Source organism: Chrysochloris asiatica, unplaced genomic scaffold (assembly GCF_000296735.1).
Source record: "Chrysochloris asiatica unplaced genomic scaffold, ChrAsi1.0 scaffold00167, whole genome shotgun sequence".
NCBI lineage: Eukaryota > Metazoa > Chordata > Mammalia > Afrosoricida > Chrysochloridae > Chrysochloris > Chrysochloris asiatica.
Window position 1 is genome coordinate 4,248,514 of NW_006408685.1, and position 19,758 is coordinate 4,268,271.

Here is a 19,758-nt window from a genome sequence, read left to right on the forward strand (position 1 = left end):
GATATGCTAGGTCATGTTGTAATAACAAGAAATCCCAAAATTTCAATGGCGTAGAGCAATACTTTATGACAGTAAGTAAAAAATAGTTTCTACTGAGGTTACAGTTCATACATACACAGATTTTTTTCCAAACAAAACATATTTAAACATGTATCTGTGATCAACGGATAGTTTCAGACAAGTTATCTCAGTAATATATTCCTCTTACTCTCATTTGTTTTTGTCATTAAGTGCAGTCGAGTAGGTTCCATCTCATAGCAACCCTGTATAAGGTTTCTGAGTAATGAATGGTGAGTCTGAACCAAACAACCTTGTGGTTCAAACTGACCGTAGGCTCAAACCGACCTTGCAGTCCTTGTTTATCTTACACCGCCACACCAGGACTCTGAGGGGATCTGCTGTTGTTGTTAAGTGCCGTCGAGTCGGTTCCGACCCATAGCTACCCTGTACAGGGTTTCCGAGGCTGTAAATCTTTACGGGAGCAGAACGCCTCATCTTTCGCCCGCGGAGCGGCTGGTAGTTTCGAACTGCTGGCCTTAAGGTTCGCAGGCCGATTGTAACCACTACGCTACCAGAGCTCCTTGAGGGGATCTGCTAGGCCAGTTAAATTCAAGACACAGCGACCTCTGAGTCAAGACCAAGCGCCAGGGGGAGGGGGGGTTGAAGAAAATCACCCACCTTATAGGACCTACACGAGGTGCATTAGTGTCTGAACCTCCCTTTCAACCTCAGCGAACACAGCGTGATGGCGACGGTGATGGCAGTGCTTACTCGTACAGTTCCAGTTCTGCGCTCCGGGAGATATATCCAGAAAGTGTCCAGAAGAAATTTCCTGCCGGAAAAACTGAAAAGGCAGTATTTATAACACTGGACTTCATGGATAATTTGATAAAATGGCAGAAATATAGAAAATAATAGCAAAAATATAGATGTGAGACCCAAAACTAGTCGGAGTCGAAGTGCTGACAGGAAGGATGGTTATGTATGGAGTGTAAAGAAGTTATCTTGGTCAAAAAAGAGTGAGAGTTGTTCAGATGTTGAGACAGTAAATGCTATAGAGAAAATGGAAGTTCATTTAAGAAGCCAAGAAAGGAAGCACAGCTGTTCATCCATCTAGTTGGACTTAGATCATTTCTGTGGGCATAGGTTTTTAAGCCAATCTCTTAAATAGAAACTACAAGATGCTGTGGGTCAGTGATTTCCAATTAAGAATTGTAGTAGTCAACACTCTTCAGGACTTCCATCTAAAAGAAAAATTCGTATCAATGAACTCATGTTAGATAAGTGTTCTTTCCCACCTTGATCAGATTTAGCTTTTAGATGACATTTTATTAAACAACACACTGCTCCTATAAGTCCCAAATCAGAAGAATGGGTAAGCACAGACTTGTCTCACAGTGAGTTGAGAGATGGGCAGCAAAGAAGAAACATGGAAGATGTAGACTCTTTCTCTCTTACCAGTGTGCAATCCTGTGTCATAACTACCAACATAGCTTCTTGTAGAAGTGGTCCTGTGGCTGGTTTCAAATAACAGTATAGAAGATAGTGACATGAATTCAGGTGATGAAATGTTAACATTTTGCACAAGTTCCAGAAAAAGAAACAAACCCAAATGGGAACTTGATGATGAAATTCTGCAGTTGGAAATGTATCACACCCAGATTGATTATGTCCACTGTCCTGTGCCAGACCTCCTTCAAATCAGTAACAATCCATGTTACTGGGGAGTCATGGATAAATATACAAATGAAGCTTTACTAGAAGGAAAACCAGAAGGAACATTTTTACTTCAAGACTCAACACAGAAAGACTACTTATTTTCTGTTAGTTGTAGACACTATAGTCGTTCTCTTCATGCTAGAATTGAACAGTGGAATCACAACTTTAGCTTTGATGCACATGATCATTGTGTCTTCCATTCTCCTGACTTACTGGTCTCCTAGAACATTATAAGGACCCAAGTGCCTGTATGTTCTTTAAACCACTTTTATCCACTCCTTTAATTCAGACTTGCCCCTTTTCCTTGCAGCATATATGCAGAACAGTCATTTGTAACTGTACAACTTATGATGGCATTGATGCCCTTCTAATTCCTTCTTCTATGAAATTATATATAAAGGAATATCACTATAAATCAAAAGTTAGAGTACTGAGGATTGATGCACCAGAACAAAAATGCAAAGGGAATGGGTAGGAACATCTGAATGATTATATATATGTTTTTATTGAATATTTTGTTGTTCGTATGTGGCCATTTTTATTTTATTTTTTCTACAAAGGCAGTTGGATTCCAAAATAAACCTGCCCAAAGTCTCACTATCCGATAAGCTTATGTTTCTTAAGATACACTAATTGTTTAAGGCTACAAACTAGAGTTAATGGAACTTTCTGACCAAGTGTCTGGTTGTTGTTATTGTTTTTTAACCACAGATTGGATACTTAATTTTCATTTCTTTGTTAATTTTTACATGATATAGGTACATATGAAATTTATTAGGCATTGCAAACAAATTTTAATATTGTGTTTCTCATACTTTTCTTTAAAATTAATACTATGCCTTCCTACATGTAAAACTTTTCATTTGTACCACTGGTATTCTTATACAGTTTCCACATCCCATATTCATGAATTATTTAAATTTTTTCAGTAAAGCTAAGGATGTTACAATTCACAATTCATACTAAATATAATTGACTTTTATAATTTTCTTATACAGTTGTTAACAGGCAGCAAGATGATTTAAAAATCACAATGGCATATTTTTCATATTAAATATTAATGCTAAAGCAGAATTACTAAATTTGATTATTATGGTCAGTGAGGATCAAATAAAAACATGACATTTTGTAGTTTAAAAAAAATCAAGACAGAGAGGTCAGCTCAGAAAGTTACTGCAACTGTTTTTTTGGGAAGGATTCCTAAGTTTTAATCTTCACAGAGTTTCTCAAAGGACACAGGACAATCATGGGAACTTCTGAAGAAGTTTACAGAAAATTGAAAACTGCATTGGTGAGAAAAAAGACAGGCAAGTTGCACCAAGGAATTTTTTTCCCCCATCATGACAATGTACTCATTCTTTCTCTGAGGGTAGCAAGGGCTGTCCTAGGAGAATCTCACTGGGAAATTTTACCCCACACATCCTACAATGAGGTCTGTGATAGGATAACATTCATGCACCTACAGGGAATCCCAGTTAATACCACTATTATTCAAATGTATGCAACAACCACAAAAGCCAGGGAGGATGACACAAAAGAATTCCACCAACTTCTTCAATCTGAAATTGATCAAATATGCAATCAAGATGTATTGATCATTACTGGTGATTGGAATGCAAAGGTTGGGAGCAAAGAGGAAGGATCAGCAGTTGGTAAATATGGCCTTGGTGATAGAAATGATGCTGGAAAATGCATGGTAGAATACTGCAAAATCAATGATTTGCTCATTTCAAATACCTATTTTAGACAGCATAAAACCTCACTAGATGGAATACATAGAAATCAAATTGACTACATCTGCTGAAAGAGATGATGGATAAGCTCCATATCATCAGCCACAATAAGGCCATGGGCAGACTGTGGAACAGACTGTCAATTGTTAATATGTAAATTCAAACTGAAGCTGAAGAAAATGAAAACCAGTCCATAAGAGCCAAAATATGACCTTGAATATATCCCACCTGCATTTAGAGATATTCTAAAGAACAGATTTGATACATTAAACACTAGAGACCAAAGACCAGAAGAGTTGTGGGATGATATTAAGAACATCGTATATGAAGAAAGCAAAAAGTCTTTAAGAAGACAAGAAAGAAGGGAAAGGTCAAAATGGATGTCAGAAGAGACACTGAAAATTGCACTCCAGCTTACACATGCTAAAGCAAATGGAAGAAACGAGGAGGTACAAGAGATGAATAGAAAATTTCAAAGATCAGCTCGAGAAGATAAAGCCAAATATTACAACAAAATGTGCAAAGATCTGGAATCAGAAAACCAAAAAGAAGAACCCACTCAGCAATTTCTCAAGCTGGGGGAACTGAAGAAAAAATCCAAGCCTCAATTTTCGTTATTGAAAGATTCTCTGGGAAAATTATTGCACGATGCAGAAAGCATCAAGAGAAGATGGAAGGAATACACAGAGACACTGTACCAAAAAAAAAAAAAAAAAAAGGTTAATGTTCAACCATTTCAAGAGGTGGCAAATGCTCAAGAGAAGGAGGAAGTGCAAGGTGCATTGACGGAATTGGTAAAAACAAGGCACCAGGAATTGTTGGAATAAAAATTGAAATATTTCAAGAAAGTGAGGCAGTACAGGAGGCAATCACTCATCTCTGCCAAGAAATTTGGAAGACAACTATCTGGCTGATTGATTAGAAGAGAACTGATTCCAAAGAGCGGTGACCCAACAGAATGTGGAAATCATTGGACAATCTCTTTGGTATCCCATGCAAGTAAAGTTTTACTGAAGGTAATACAGAAACGGCTGCAAGCATACATTGACAGAGAATGTCAAGAGGTTCAAGCCCAGATTCAGAAGAGGCCATGGAGTGAGGGATATCATTGCTGATGTCCGATGGATCTTGGCTGAAAGCAGAGAATATCAGAAAGATGTTTACCTGTGCTTTATTGACTACGCAAAGGCTTTCGATTGTGTGGATCACCACAAGCTATGGACAACATTGTGAAGTATGAGTATTCTGGAACATTTAATTGTGCTCATGAGGAATCTGTACATGGACCAAGAGGCAGTTGTTTGAACAGAACGTGGGCATGCTGAATGTTTTAAAATTAAGAAAGGTGTGTACAGGGTTGTAGTCTTTCACCACACTCATTCAACCTGTATGCTGAGCAAATAATCTGAGAAGCTGTGTTATATGAAGAAAAACGTGGCATCAGGATTGGAGGAAGACTCATTAACAACTTGCGATATGCAAATGATACAGCCTTGCTTTCTGAAAGTAAAGAAGACTTAAAATATTCACTGATGAAGATCAAAGAGCACAGCCTTCGGTATGGATTACATATTAATGTAAAGAAAACTAAAATCGTCACCACTGGACTAATAAACAACATTCTTATCAAGGGAGAAAAGATTGAAGGTGTCAAGGACTTCATTCTTCTTGGATCAGCTATCAAGACGCACAGAAGCAGCATTCAAGAAATCAAACAACTTAATGCATTAGGCAAATCTGTTGCACAAGACCCTTTTAAAGTGTTGAAGAGCAAAGATGTCAGTTGAGGACTAAGGTGTGCCTGACCCAAGCCATGCTATTTTCAATAACCTCATATGCATGTGAAAGCTGAACAGTGAATAAGGATGACCGTAGAAGAATTGATGCTTTTGAGTTATGGTCTTGGAGGAGAATATTGAAAGTGTTATGGGCTGCCAAAAGAACAAACAGATCTGTGTTGGAAGAAGTGCAGCCAGAGAGCTCCTTGGAGGCCAGGATGGCTAAACTTTGTCTCTTAAACTTCGGATATATTGTCAGGAGGAACCAATCCCTGGAGAAGGTTATCATGTTTTGTAGGTGGGGCTTCACCGAAATAGAGGAAGTCCCCCAGCGAGATTGATTGACCACACAGCAACATCAGTGGACTCTAGTGTGGCAACAATAGTGAGGTTGGCCCAGGATCGGGCAGTGTTTCATTCTGCTGTGCATAATGTCGCTATGGGTCAGTACCTACTCAATGGCACCTAACAACAACAACATCCTACGGACCTGATCTTGTCCCTTCAGACTTCTTTGTGTTCCCAAAACTCAAATAATGTTTCAAATGAAAACGATTTTAATCTTTCCAGGGTATCCTAACTGCCTTTTTGATGTGATATAAATCAAAGAGTACAGAGATATTTGGGAACTATGCACTGCCATTGATTCAACTCATAGTAACCCTCTGTAGGGTATCCAATATTGTAAACCTTTACAGGAGCCAAAACCCTCCTCTTCACTTGGCATTAAACTGGTGGTTTCAAACTGCTGAGCTTTTAATTAACAGGCCAAGATATAACCCACAATACTACTGTGGATCCTTAGAGGAAGTGTTTGACAGATTGAGACAGCTCCTTTAAAAGTGAATAGACCTAGATGAAGGATATGTTGAAAAACAATAGCCTTACATTTTGATATTTTTGTTTAATAAAGGTTGCTATGACTTTGTAGTATTTTTTTTAAAACTTATCCCCATATTTCTCACTCATCTTAAATATGTATTATAGGTCAACAGGGCATTATGATCATTGTAGATGGTCAGGGACACAAGCCAATGGAGAAGCTACCATTTTTAACATTCCCACTAGTCAAAACTGAGAGAAGGAATGCTGTTAGGGTCTCTAGCCATTACATGCTCAGGAGTGACATATGATAGTTTTTCTTACTATTCATAGACCAAACAGACCTTACAATGAATGCAGTGCCACAAGGGAGCCAGGAAGTATAATCCTATCATGGACTCAGACAGTGTCAAAGTGAATTTTTTTTTTTTAATTAATAGTATGTTTGATGAGCCAGACATATTTAGCAAGCAACACTAATGACTAGCATAGCAAAGTCATGGCTTTCATATCACTTTTCATAAGATAAAGAAAATGAAAAAGTGCTTAGGGTAAAATGAACTTCTGTTAAGGATGACAGAAAATCTGGGAATGGATAAGGCTGATGGTTGAACAATAGGATGATCATAAGTTATGTCACTGAAGTATATGGGTGAAAAATGTTAAAATGGCAAATGTTTTGTTACATATATATTTACCACAATATATTTTAATATAAAAATATGTAGTTCATAAACAGCTTGCAATAGACAAAGAGCCTCCATCCCTACCTAGCAAGGGTAATGATGGTTTGATACTTGAAATCAGTATACAACTTTTTCAACCTCTTATTTACAGAGCAAAACAGTATACAATGAGATAATTTATTGTTGTTGTTGTTGTAAAGTACTGTGGAGTCGGTTCCAACTTATAGTGACCTTGCACAGGGTTTCCGAGGCTGCAAATCTTTATAGGAGCAGAAAGCCTCATCTTTCTCCTGCGGGACAGCTGATAGTTTCAAACTTCCAACCTTGAGGTTAGCAGCCAAATTCGTAACCACTACGCTATAATTTATTAGCTAGGAATCAATTCTGCCAGTTTAATGACAAGGACTTATGGCCTTGTAAAAATTGTCACGCTTGTCTGGTTGGGGGCAGCAGCTGCCGAAACCAGGTAGGGTACACTCCATTGGGAAGGGTGGGGATCTCACAAAGGAAACGCTCATAGAGCAAATTAAGAGCTCTGGATCTACCATAAGATCCAGGACATCAGTTTCCTACACTTGCATGTGAAAAAAATCAGGATATTAAGGAAAATACGGGCATCTTAGGAATCTGGAGGCTGGACTGCCTCAGTTACTACCCCACCCTGGTAGAGTTTAGAGGGCAGGGCTAAAGCCAGCCCAGTTCAGAAAGCTGCGTTTTCAGAAAAAAAAAAAAAAGAGAGAGAGAGAGAGAGATGCACAGAAATCTACACATTTCTCCCTGTCTCTCTCACTGTACCAAATTCATTTCTCAGCCCGGACAGCAGGCGGGAGAGTTTTCCCATGGTACAGAGAGAGGGAGTTGGGCGGTGACTTATGATGTCACCCACTGGCCCAAAATCTGAGGCTGTGTATTTGAGCCAGGGGCGGGGCACCTTGACTTTCTCTCAATTTCCAGCTGTTGTTCTAGCAATCCGCGGCTGCTGTAGGATTAACACAAAGCAATCTTTAAAATCGTAGCATAATAAAACTCAACCATCCCGAGGTTTACGCTGCACACATGTAGATAACTAACTGACCTTCAGAGACAAAAATAGTGGACGATCTTTCTCCCAATAACTCCCTAATATCTAACTGCACACCAGAACTTCCGGCACTAGTGCAGCACAGAATAAGTTCCTAACAGGAGCAATCTGACCAGGGTTCTCAGGTGGTGCGTCTGAGCTGGGGTGGGGCACCTCACCTTTCTCCCAGGGAGCAGCTTGGAATCTCTAGATATTGACCTTGCAACCCGCAGCTGCCAGACTTCGCTGTGCAGACAAATTCAAAGTAATCTTTAAGATAAAAACTAGAATAAGAGACAAAGAAGGACACTATCTCATGATCAAAGGGTCAATTAAGCAAGATGACATAACCATAAAAAATATATACGCTCCCAATGAAAGAGCAACAAGATACATGACACAATCCTTACTGGAATTGAAAAAGAAATAGATAAATCTACAATTACAGTGGAAGATTTTAACACACCACTCTCGAAAAGGGGCAGAGCAACCAGAAAGAAACTCGAAAAAGATACAGAGGAACTAAACAACACAATCAACAAATTTGATGTATACAGAGCATTCAATCCAACAACAGCACAATACACATTCTTCTCTGGTGCGCATGGAACATTTTCCAGAATTGACCATGTGTTAGGTCACAAAGCAAGCCTCCATAAATTCACAACCATCAAAATTCTACAGAGCAATTTCTCAGACCACAATGCTATAAAACTAGAAATCAACAATAAGAAGACCACAGCAATAAAGTCAAATACATGGAAACTGAACAACACGCTGCTGAAAAGTGACTGGGTAAAAGAAGAAATTAAGCATGAATTCACAAAGTTCCTAGAAACAAATGAGGATGAAAACACAACGTACCAAAATCTTTGGGACACGGTGAAAGCAGTCCTGAGAGGACAATTTATTGTGATAAATGCACACATCCAAAAAGAAGAAACAGCCAAAATCAACACATTAACACAGCATCTTCAACAATTAGAAGCAGACCAGCAGAGGGAACCTACAGTCACCAAAGGAAGGGAAATAATAAAGAAAAGAGCTGAAACAAATGAGATGGAAAATGGAAAAATATAGAAAGAATCAACAGGACAAGAAACTGGTTCTTTGAAAAGATTAATAAAATTGACAAACCATTGGCAAAACTAACTAAAGAAAAGAGGGAAAGGACACAAATAAATTGCATTAGAAAACACGTAGGTGAAGTCACACTGGAACCAAATGAAATAAAAAAGATAATAACAGAATACTCCGAAGAGCTGTACTCCAAAAAATTCGAAAATTTGGATGAGATGGATACATTTTTAGAAAAACACGACCTACCTAAACTTACTCAAACTGAAGTATAAAATTTGAACAAGCCCATAACAAAAGAAGAAATTAACCAGGTCATCAAAAAACTCCAGACGAACAAAAGCCAAAGCAAGATGGCTTCACGGGTGAGTTCTACCAAACATTCAGAGAAGAACTGTCACCAATTCTACTCAAATTATTCCAGAACACAGAAAAGGATGGAAAATTCCCTATTACTTTTTATGAAGCAAGCATAACCCTCATTCCAAAACCAGGGAAGGACATCACTAAGAAAGAAAATTAAAGACCAATATCTCTCATGAACATATACACAAAAATTCTCAACAAAATCCTAGCCAACAGAATCCAACAGCACATCAAAAAATAATACATCATGACCAAGTGGGTTTATAAAAGGCATGCAAGAATGGTTCAACATCAGGAATACAATCAGCATAATCCATCATATAAATAAGAAAAAGGAAAAGAACCACATGATCATATTGATTGATGCAAGAAAGGCATTTGACAAAATCCAACATCCATTCCTAATAAAAAACACTCAACAAAGTAGGAATTGAAGGGAAATTCCTCAACATAATCAAGAGTATATATACAAAACCAAGATCCTACATCACACTAAATGGAGAGAAACTGAAAGCCTTCCCACTGTTAACAGGAACCAGACAAGGATGCCATTTATCACTGCTCCTATTCAATATTGTGCTGGAAGTTTTAGCCAGAGCTATATGGCATGATAAATATATTAAAGGCATCCAAATTGGCAAAGAGGAAGTAAAACTGTCCTTATTTGCAGATGATATGATCCTATACATAGAAAACCCCAAAGACCCAAGTAAAAAAACGATTAGATCTTACCATAAGATTCAGCAAAGTGGCAGGGTATAAGATTAACATAAAAAAATCAATTGGATTTCTCTATAGCAACAGCAATAGCGATGAAAAGGACATTAGGAAAGCAATATCATTTACAATAGCCACACAAAGGATGAAATACTTAGGAATAAACATAACAAGAAAAACAAAGGACCTATATAAAGAAAATTACAAAGCACTTCTACAAGAAACCAAAAGAGACCTACAGAAGTGGAAGAATATACCATGTTCCTGGATAGGAAGACTCAACATCATGAAAATGTCAATACTGCCCAGAGCAATTTACACCTACAAAGCAATCCCAATCCAGATTCCAACAACATTCTTCAAAGAGATGGAAAGGACAATTACTAATTTTATATGGAAAGGAAAGAGACCCAGGATAAGTAAAGCACTGCTTAAAAGGAAGAACTAGGTTGGAGGTCTCTCATTCCACGATTTCAATCTTTACTACATGGCTACAGTGGTCAAAACAGCCTGTTATTGGTACAATGAAAGACACATTGATCAATGGAACAGAATGGAGGATCCAGATATTAACCCAACCACATACAGCCAAATGAATTTTGACCAAGTGCCTAGGCACATTGCATGGGGAAGAGACAGTCTCTTTAACAAATGGTGCTAGCAGAACTGGAAAGTGATATTTAAAACATTGTAACAAGACCTTTGCCTCACGCCCTACACAAAAATGAACTCAACATAGATTAAAGATCTAAATGGGAGTCCCCAAATTATGAAGATCATCAATGAAAAAATTGGGACAAATGTGAGGGTGCTAATTCAGGGCATATAAAGACTGCCACACATTTTGAACTACACAACAAAATAGACAAAATAGATGAGTGGGATATACTAAAAATTTAAAACTTGTGTGCATCAAAAGACTTCATCAAAAGAGTAAAAAGGGAACTCACAGACTGGGAAAAAATATTTTGCAATGACATATCGGATAAGGGACTTATTTCTAAAATATATACGAAAATACTACACAGCTACAAAAATAAGACAACCCAATTAATAAATGGGCACAGGATATGAACAGACACTTCACCAGGGAGGAGATTTAGGCAGCCAACAAACATATGAAGAAATGTTCACTATCTCTAGCCATTGTTGTTGTTAAGTGCTGTCGAGTCGGTTCTGACCCATAGCGACCCTGTACAGGGTTTCCGAGGGTGTAAATCCTTACGGGAGTAGAAAACCTCATCTTTCTCCCGCGGAACGTCTGGTAGTTTCGAACCGCTGACCTTAAGGTTCGCAGCCCGATTCGTAACCACTACGCTACCAGAGCTCCTTAGAGAGATGCAAATGAAAACAACAATGAGATATCATCTCACACCAACAATAACAGCAAAGACCAAAAAAGTTGAGGACAATAAATGCTGGCGGGGATGTGGAGAGACTGGGACACTCCTGCATTGCTGGTGGGACTGCAAAATGATCCAACCTCTCTGGAAATCAAATGGTGCTTCCTCAGAAGGTTGAAAATAGAAATACGTTATGATCCAGCAATTCCTCTACTTGGTATTTACCCACGTAAAAAATGAGTTACAACACGGGAAGATATTTGCACACCAATGTTCATAGCAGCACTATTTACAATAGTAAAAAGATGGAGACAGCCAAAGTTCCCATCAACTGAAGAATAGATAAACAAGTTGTGGTACATAGACACAATGGAATATTATGCTACCTTGAAAAATAACATGGAAGCTGCATGCCACTACCTAACATGGGTGAACCTTAAGGACATTATGTTGAGTGAAATTAGTCAGTCACAAAAGGAGAAATACTGCATAGGACCACTACTGTAAAAGATTAAGAAAAAGAATCCATACTAATCCACTAAAGTGGATTCTTAGCTGGTTGCTGGGATATAGGGGTAGGGTTATGGGAGGGAGGGGAAGGTGGAGCACAGGGCAGGGAATAGACACAGGATAGTTTGTGTGTTGGGGAAGGGTGCAATATACAAGAAGGGAGAGGGGAATGGAAGAACAAAGTAGATGGGAGAACAATTAGGCAGGTTTGAATGGGCTAAATGGGACAGAGGTAAATAATGATGTAGGCACAACTTTGGAACAACAGGGCTCTGGGATACAGAGATTGAGACATTGTTGGAATGAGGGAAAGAGGGAAATAATGTTAAGATGCTTGGCTGTCTTTTGAAACTTGGTTTTCCATGCATTCTATTATAAAATAGACTCTGGAGGGGGAGAGAAAGGAATAGCCATAAATATCACCATAGAAAGCTTGTAAGTCTGTCTTCTGCATATAACTGATTGGAATACCTAAAGTGGGGCTACAACATGCCCAGTGAATGAGGTTTTCTGCGGAACCTCTGCAATACATAATTCTATAGGTGGAAGCCTGAATCACATCCAGATCTTCAGAGATGGGAAATTTCCACTTGAAAGGATGAGCAGACCAGCCTGGAGCAGCTAGAAAAACAGATGATACTTCTTGAAAGAAAGACCTACAGGAAAAATACAAAACAATAAAGGAGACATCAAGGCAAGTGGCCCGGTCCACTCAGTGCAAATCCTCTTCCAAGACTAAGACTCAATGGGAATACACGCTCTGATTGGTGACCAAGCACGTCACCCATAAGGGAAGTGAGGGAAAAACAGCAATGAAGCGGTGAGCTAAGTCTTACAATGTCAATAGTTTCCTGTGAACCTGGGTGGAGACCTGGTTGGCCAGCAGTGTGGCAAGACCTGGGGACTCATGGGCTCACAGTCAGTGACACAGCCACAGAGGACTAGAGTGGAGAGTGAAGTGTACAGCTGATAAGAAGAGAGCGGATAGACGCAAGAACACCCACACTTGCAGATAATACCCACTTGACCTGGCTTCAGTGACTGGATGATCAGAGCTCAACCCGAAGAAGAAAGAAGAGGAAAAAGCCTCATTTGGTACAATTTGATGAACTTGACCTACACCTATGGATCAGTAGCTCAAAAGAGGAAACAAATCCTTACTGCAGAATCATTCCCACCCCCTCTGTAGGTCCAAGAAAAAGACTCCATTCTGTACATTAGCCTGAACACGTCCTCCTGTTCCAGGAACGTGCTAAATCAGCTCATGCTGCCTTAGAATATCCTTTCACCCCTAGCAACAACAAGAACTAGATAAGTAATAGACAGGACAACCCAAGGCCAGATGCCAGAAGTTTTCCTTATGCTAGCCTAAGAGCTAAAGACCACCAGTACTGACCAATTAAACTGTAACATCTCATACTTTGCCAAATGTCAACCAATCCACATATTGTAAAACTGAAAAACCTAAGCTTGTTTGAAAACTCTATAAAAACTCCACTAACAAAGAGCTCCGGGCCTTTCCCCGAGTCCGCTGTGCAGGATACGGAGAAGGCCCAGGCTCGAGCTTGAATAAAAAACCCTTGTGCACTTGCATCGGTGTCGGCTCCTTGGTGGTCTTTGGGGACCCCGAATTCTGGACATAACATCCTGGGGGCTCATACCAGATACCCAAAACCTCCACAGGAACCCAGAAATGGGAGGGTTGCTACCGGCTGGTAAGTCTGTGTCTGTGTGTGACCCCTTTGTCTGTGTGTAATTCTGGAGCTCAATTCTCGGTCTGAGGTCGAAAAAACATCCTAGGCGGACGCGCCGGAAAGTTGCTGACAGGGGGTCTTGGAAGACGTTCCAGACTCCCCTAAAGGAGAAGGGGGACAGGGGCCCCCAAGGATCTGTACAGTTAGTGAGAAGACGAAGCAGGTCACTCCTGCAGCGTAGCGTGAGGCTGCCATCTTGTGTTCTGGCTCCGCCTCCAGGTTGGCAGGGGATTGTTGTGTCTCAGTCTTTGTCTTTCTTTAGAGTTGAGTGAGTGGTTGTGTGATTGCAGTGTGATTGCAACTGATTGTAGCCTGCTGTACTCGGTCTATGCGGCTCCATGGCCTCAGCTACGGAGTCTGATTGGGTCTTCACCTGCGTTTCCACGATTCTCTCATATGGCACAACGGTGATTCATCGCTTTACTAGGGCCGGGGTTTATACGGCCACACCTTTGCTAGGAGAGGATTGAAATACCTCTTCGGAGGCGTGGCCAGAAAGGTGCCTGCATGGACACCCCTGTCCGTTGCTCGAAACCCAACCTTATGTTCTCCTCTTGGTCTATGTGTGTCCTGACTGGCCTCGCATATTCCTAGCTCTGGTTTTGAGCATTGAACTGGCTGCGACTGCCCCTGAAGACTGGACTCCCTATCACAGACTGACCCTTTCACTCCCCTAGTTATTCTGCACTCTCTCCTTCCTGACTGTACTGTGCCTTTAACCTGCGCCGCCTGTGGTTCTTCCCTTGTTCTCCAGTTCTTGTCTTCTGATTGGTGGATGCTGAGCTTACTAAGAGAACCTAGTGCAGCATTTTGGCTTCATACAGGACTGGGTCCCGGCCCCTCCTGAGACCATTTCCTCAGTGGGCTTTATACACTGGCACTATAACTCACGTAAGCAGCAAAGCCGTCAGGGATACCTTTTACTATCACTGAGAATCTTGCCTTGTCATTTGTGTGCTGCTAATACCCGATTGACGTCATGGGACAAGCAGTGGTGATTCCATTGTTCCTTGTGACTGACCATTTTGAAGAAGTGAAAAAGCGTGCCCAGAATCTTAATGTAGGAGTCAAGAAAGGCAGACTCGTGACTTTCTGTAATTCTGAATGGCCCACCTTTAACGTAGGGTGGCCATCAGAGGGCACTTTTGACCTACAAACCACTCGGAAAGTCTGAGACATTGTTCTCCGCCTGTGAATGGGGCACTCAGATCAAATTCCATACATTGTTGCCTGGAAAAATTTGATTTGCAATCCACCCCCCTGGGTAAAGCCATTTCTGCCTCCTCAAAAGCCGCTTCCGCCGGCTGTAGTGTTGGCGGCCTGTGAGAAAGAAAAGTTTCCAAAAGAAATTAGCCAAGCAAAACAGACAGAAAATAAACCTACTGCACCACTCTACCCAGTCTTACAAGAAAGCACTGTGGAAGAGCTTATTTCGCCCCCTCCCTGCCAGGCCCAGACCACTCCTGCCCCTATACAACGAGAGATAGTGGCAGAAGGTCTGGGGAGCTGGGGAAGGGAGGACCCACCAGCTCCAGACCGCTCTGCAGTGGGAGGCCCCGCCCTCAACACCCGAAATAGACGGGCGGCATCTCCTGCAGGGCCGCCCGATTCTACTATTCTCCTGCTAAGGGCCACAGGGCCCCAGATGCACAAGGCAACCAACCCTGTCACTACTGGCCTTTCGCCACTAGTGATCTGTACAATTGGTGCTCTCAACACACCAAGTTTTCAGATAACCCTAGAGATCTTATTAACCTGTTAGAAACTGTTCTATTCACCCATCAGCTCACCTGGGATGATTGTCAGCATCTCCTCCAGATCTTATTTACTACGGAGGAACAAGAAAGAATCCAGGTGGAGGCCAGAAAGTTAGTTCCTGGTGACAACGGGCAGCCCACAACAAATTCTGACATTATCAATCCTTTTTTCCCATTGTCCAGACCAAACTGGGATTTCAATCTGGTGGAAGGCAAGGAGAGGCTTTGAGTCTACCGTCATGCTCTGTTGCGAGGTCTCAAAGTGGCTGCTAGGAAGCCCACCAATTTGGTCAAGGTAGGAGATGTGCAGCAAAAGCCAGATGAGAGCCCCGCTGCATTTTTAGAAAGGATTCAGGAAGCCTTCCATAGGTATACTCCTATGGACCCAAAGGCTACCGAGACTAAGGTAGCTGTCATTATGCATTTTGTAAATCAGGCAGTTCCCGATATCAGAAGGAAACTACAGAAGGTAGATAGATTGGGAGAGAAAAGTATTCAAGACTTAGTAGTAGTGGCAGAGAGGGTGTACAATCATAGAGAAACTTTAGAAGAAAGGCAGGCGAAGTCAGAGAACCAGCAGACTCGGAACCTGGCTTGGATTTTGCTCGACACTACTACAGGAGAGCCGAGAGAATGAGAGCGGCAATTAAGGAAAATGGCAGGAGATAGACAAACAAGAGAGGGTTTGGAGAGAGACCCTGGCTGGGGAAAAATCAGTGTGCTTACTGTAAAGAGGAGGGCTATTGGGCCAAGGAGTGATGAGGCCCTACATGACGACCTAGGTGAGTTCTGCCTCCAGAACCCTCACCTGACCCTGTTGCAGTACGTAGATGATCTCCTTGTGGCAGCTGTGGCGTGAGATGCCTGCCTTGAAGGTACCAAAGACCTCCTCACCACAATTGGAGAACTAGGGTATTGAGCCTCCACCAAGAAGGCCCAGATCTGCAAACCTGAGGTAAGTTACTTGGGGTATGTGCTGAAAGAAGGTCAGAGGTGGCTGCCTGAAGCCAGAAAAGAGACAGTCCTCAGAATCCCAATACCCGACTCCCCTCGTAAAATCAGGGAGTTTCTAGAGTCAGCCAGCTTCTGCCGTCTGTGGATACCTAGGTTTGCAGAACTAGCCAGACCTCTATATGAAGCAACGAAAAGACACCCAAAGTTTTCAGTGGACAGAAACATTACAAAAATCTTTTAAGCAAATTAAAATTGCCCTGTTAAAAGCACCAGCCCTAGGACTACCTGATGTCACCAAGCCCCTCCACCTCTATATAGATGAAAAGAGAGACATTGCCAAGGGTGTCCCAGTTCAATACATCGGCCTGTGGCGCTGCCCAGTGGCCTATTTGTCTAAGAAGCTTGACCCAGTTGCTGCAGGATGGCCCCCGTGCCTAAGGATGATTGTGGCAGTTGCCCTGATGGTCAAAGACGCTGACAAATTGGCACTAGGCCAAGAACTATATATAATTACCCTTCACGCCATCGAAGGAGTCCTGAAGCAGCCCCCAGACTGCTGGCTCAGCAATGCTTGCCTAACTCACTACCAGAACCTGCTTTTAAACCCTACCCTAATTGTCTTCCAGGCACCAGCAACTTTAAATCCTGCCACGCTGTTGCCTGACCCAGACTTAGATGCTCCACTCCATGACTGTATAGACATCTTAGCCCAGGTGCATGGTGTTCGAGCGGACCTGAGAGATCAACAGTGGCCAGACGCGGATGACACCTGGTTCACTGACGGAAGCAGTTTTGTCTGTGAAGGGTGCAGGTGTGCCGGGGCAGCAGTAGTCTCAGAGACTGAAATTACATGGGCTGAACCCCTGCCCCCTGGGACCTCCGCTCAGCAGGCAGAGCTAATAGCATTGACCAAAGCATTACTTTAAGAGAAAGTCGGAAGCTCAACATATACTCAGATAGCAGATATGCTTTTGCCACAGCACATTTTCATTGTGCTATATATAGAGAGAGAAAGGAGCTCTGGTAGCGTAGTGGTTACGAATCGAGCTGTGAACCTTAAGGTCAGCGGTTTGAAACTACCAGCTGCTCCGTGGGAGAAAGATGAGGCTTTCTACTCCCGTAAAGATTTACACCCTCGGAAACCCTGTACAGGGTCTCTATGGGTTGGAACCGACTCTACGGCACTTAACAACAACAACAATATATAGAGAGAAAGAGGGCTATTGACGGCAGAGGGCAAGGCTATTAAAAATAAAGAAGAAATCTTAGCCTTACTAAAAGCCCACTGGCTGCCCAAGAAATTGGCCATCATCCACTGCCCGGGCATCAGAAAGAAAATACATTTATCGCCAGGGGCAATAACCTAGCCGACAAGACAGCCAGAGAAATTGCCTTAAAAGCTGACATGGCCCTAGTGACTCAGTTGCCCGACCCAGGAGACACCACCTTGCCTGAAGACCCAACTTATACCGAAACAGACTTAGACTGGATCAGACATCTACCTATGACTCACCTCACGGGGAAATGGTGGAAAACATCTGATGATAGAATAATAGTGCCTGAAGCTTTAGAAGGGCGTATTCTTATGAAAATGCACCGGTTCACCCACATGGACATTCGTAAAATGCAAGACCTCCTAAGGAAGGTAGGGATAAAAATTCAAAATGCTAACTCCAAGATAGAATACATTGTTGCCACCTGTAAAGCATGCCAGCTCACCAATGCAGTCGGAACCAAAACTAACCTGGGCTACAGGACAAGAGGAGACCGTCCTGGTGTCTATTAGGAATTAGACTTTTCAGAAGTAAAGCCCAGGAGATATGGTTACAGATATCTGTTAGTCTTTGTAGACACCTTTTCAGGATGAACAGAAGCCTTCTCTACCAAGCGAAGACAGCACAGATAGGGGCTAAGAAGTTTCTGGAAGACATCCTACCGAGGTATGGCTTTCCAGTGGTGCTTGGGTCAGATAATGGGCCCGCCTTCATTTCTAAGGTGAGTCAAGGGTTAGCTAAGGTGCTAGGGGCCGATTGGAAGTTACATTGTGCATACAGGCCCCAGAGCTCAGGTCAAGTAGAGAGGATGAATAGAACTCTAAAAAAGACCTTAAATAAATTAACCCTAGAGACTGGCGTTGACTGGATGACTCTCCTCCCCTTCACCCTCTATAGGATGCGTAACATGCCCTACAAGCTGAAGCTGACCCCTTTTGAAATCATGTTTGGAGTACCCCCACCCATTGTTCTGAACCTCCGGTAGGAAGTACTTGCTGAATTTGATGACCAAAAATTGCTACTTTCCCTAAAAATTATCCAACAGGTGCATCGCAGCGTCTGGCCACAATTGAAAGCTCTGTATGAGACCGGCCTGCCCCCAGAGTCCCATCCATATCAACCCGGAGACTGGGTCTAGGTCCGGAGGCACCAGCAAGGAGACCTTGAACCACGTTGGAAGGGACCTTTTGTGGTGATCCTGACCACTCCCACCGCCCTCAAAGTAGACGGAGTCACCACCTGGGTACACCATTCTCACGCTCGATCAGCTGACCCACCAGCACCTCAAGGGAGGGCCCCAGGATAGCGAATCTCCAAAGACCAAGGCAATCCCCCTCCCAGGGGCAGAGTGGCGCCCTTCTCAGTAGCGAGGCTCAGGCAATGCTGGCAAATTTTCTTCACTCAATGAGCAGCAGCTAAGAGCCAGAGAACTGGCCAAGACAAAGCCCATTTTGTGCAGGGAGCTATCTGCGGGTGTAGAATGTGAGCGTCCTGGCCCAGTAACACCCCCCTGCCCTGAGGTCCTAACTGGTTAATGAATCAGCCGAGAGTTGCCTCGGTCCCTCTGGAGTGCACGCAGAGAGTGAGCGTGCGTGTTTCATAGAAGACTTCCTTCCCCCAATACAGGCAGGGGAAAGAGCAGAGCTGTCAGCTGCTGCCTCCCTTTCATAAACAGGAGGTCCGGCTGAGCCTGGCGTGTTGCTCTAGCCCCTCCCTCATCATCATCAGGCCGAGAGTGAGGCAAGGGGGGCGGGAGCCAGTGCTGGGAAGAAGCAACCGGATCGAGCAAGCGGGTGTGGCGTGAAGAGAAAGCCGCCTGCTCATCCCCTTTCCTTGTGCTCTCTCCCTCCTCCTCACCCCCCACACACATGCAACAGAGCAGCACCATGTCGGTGCCAGCAGCCAAAGTCAGTAAAAAAGAGCTAGGCACCAAATGCGCCGCTCCCTCCCCCTGCACGGTGGAGGCCTGCGGAGCATTTTCCTGCTAGATTGCTTTAAACCTCGGCGTGGAAGAGAAAGTCCACGAAAGCGTCCCCTTTGTCCCTCGGCCCCACCCACTAAACCTCTGTGAGTGAATCAAGCAAAGTAGATTTAGCCCCAAGTCTCAGAGCTTTATCCTAAAGTTAGAAATAATAAGTCTGAATGAAAAAAATATAAGGCAGTGAATTTGTTGAGGCCCAGAATCAGATACTACAATACCACCATGGA

The 19,758-nt window shown here is 42.6% G+C and overlaps 2 pseudogenes; both read left to right on the plus strand.

Annotated features, from left to right (window-relative positions):
* Nucleotides 1–745: 745 nt before the first annotated feature.
* LOC102829114 lies at nucleotides 746–2,194 on the plus strand (annotated as a pseudogene).
* A 12,350-nt stretch (nucleotides 2,195–14,544) lies between these two features.
* Nucleotides 14,545–18,856, plus strand: LOC102829505 (annotated as a pseudogene).
* Nucleotides 18,857–19,758: the final 902 nt, after the last annotated feature.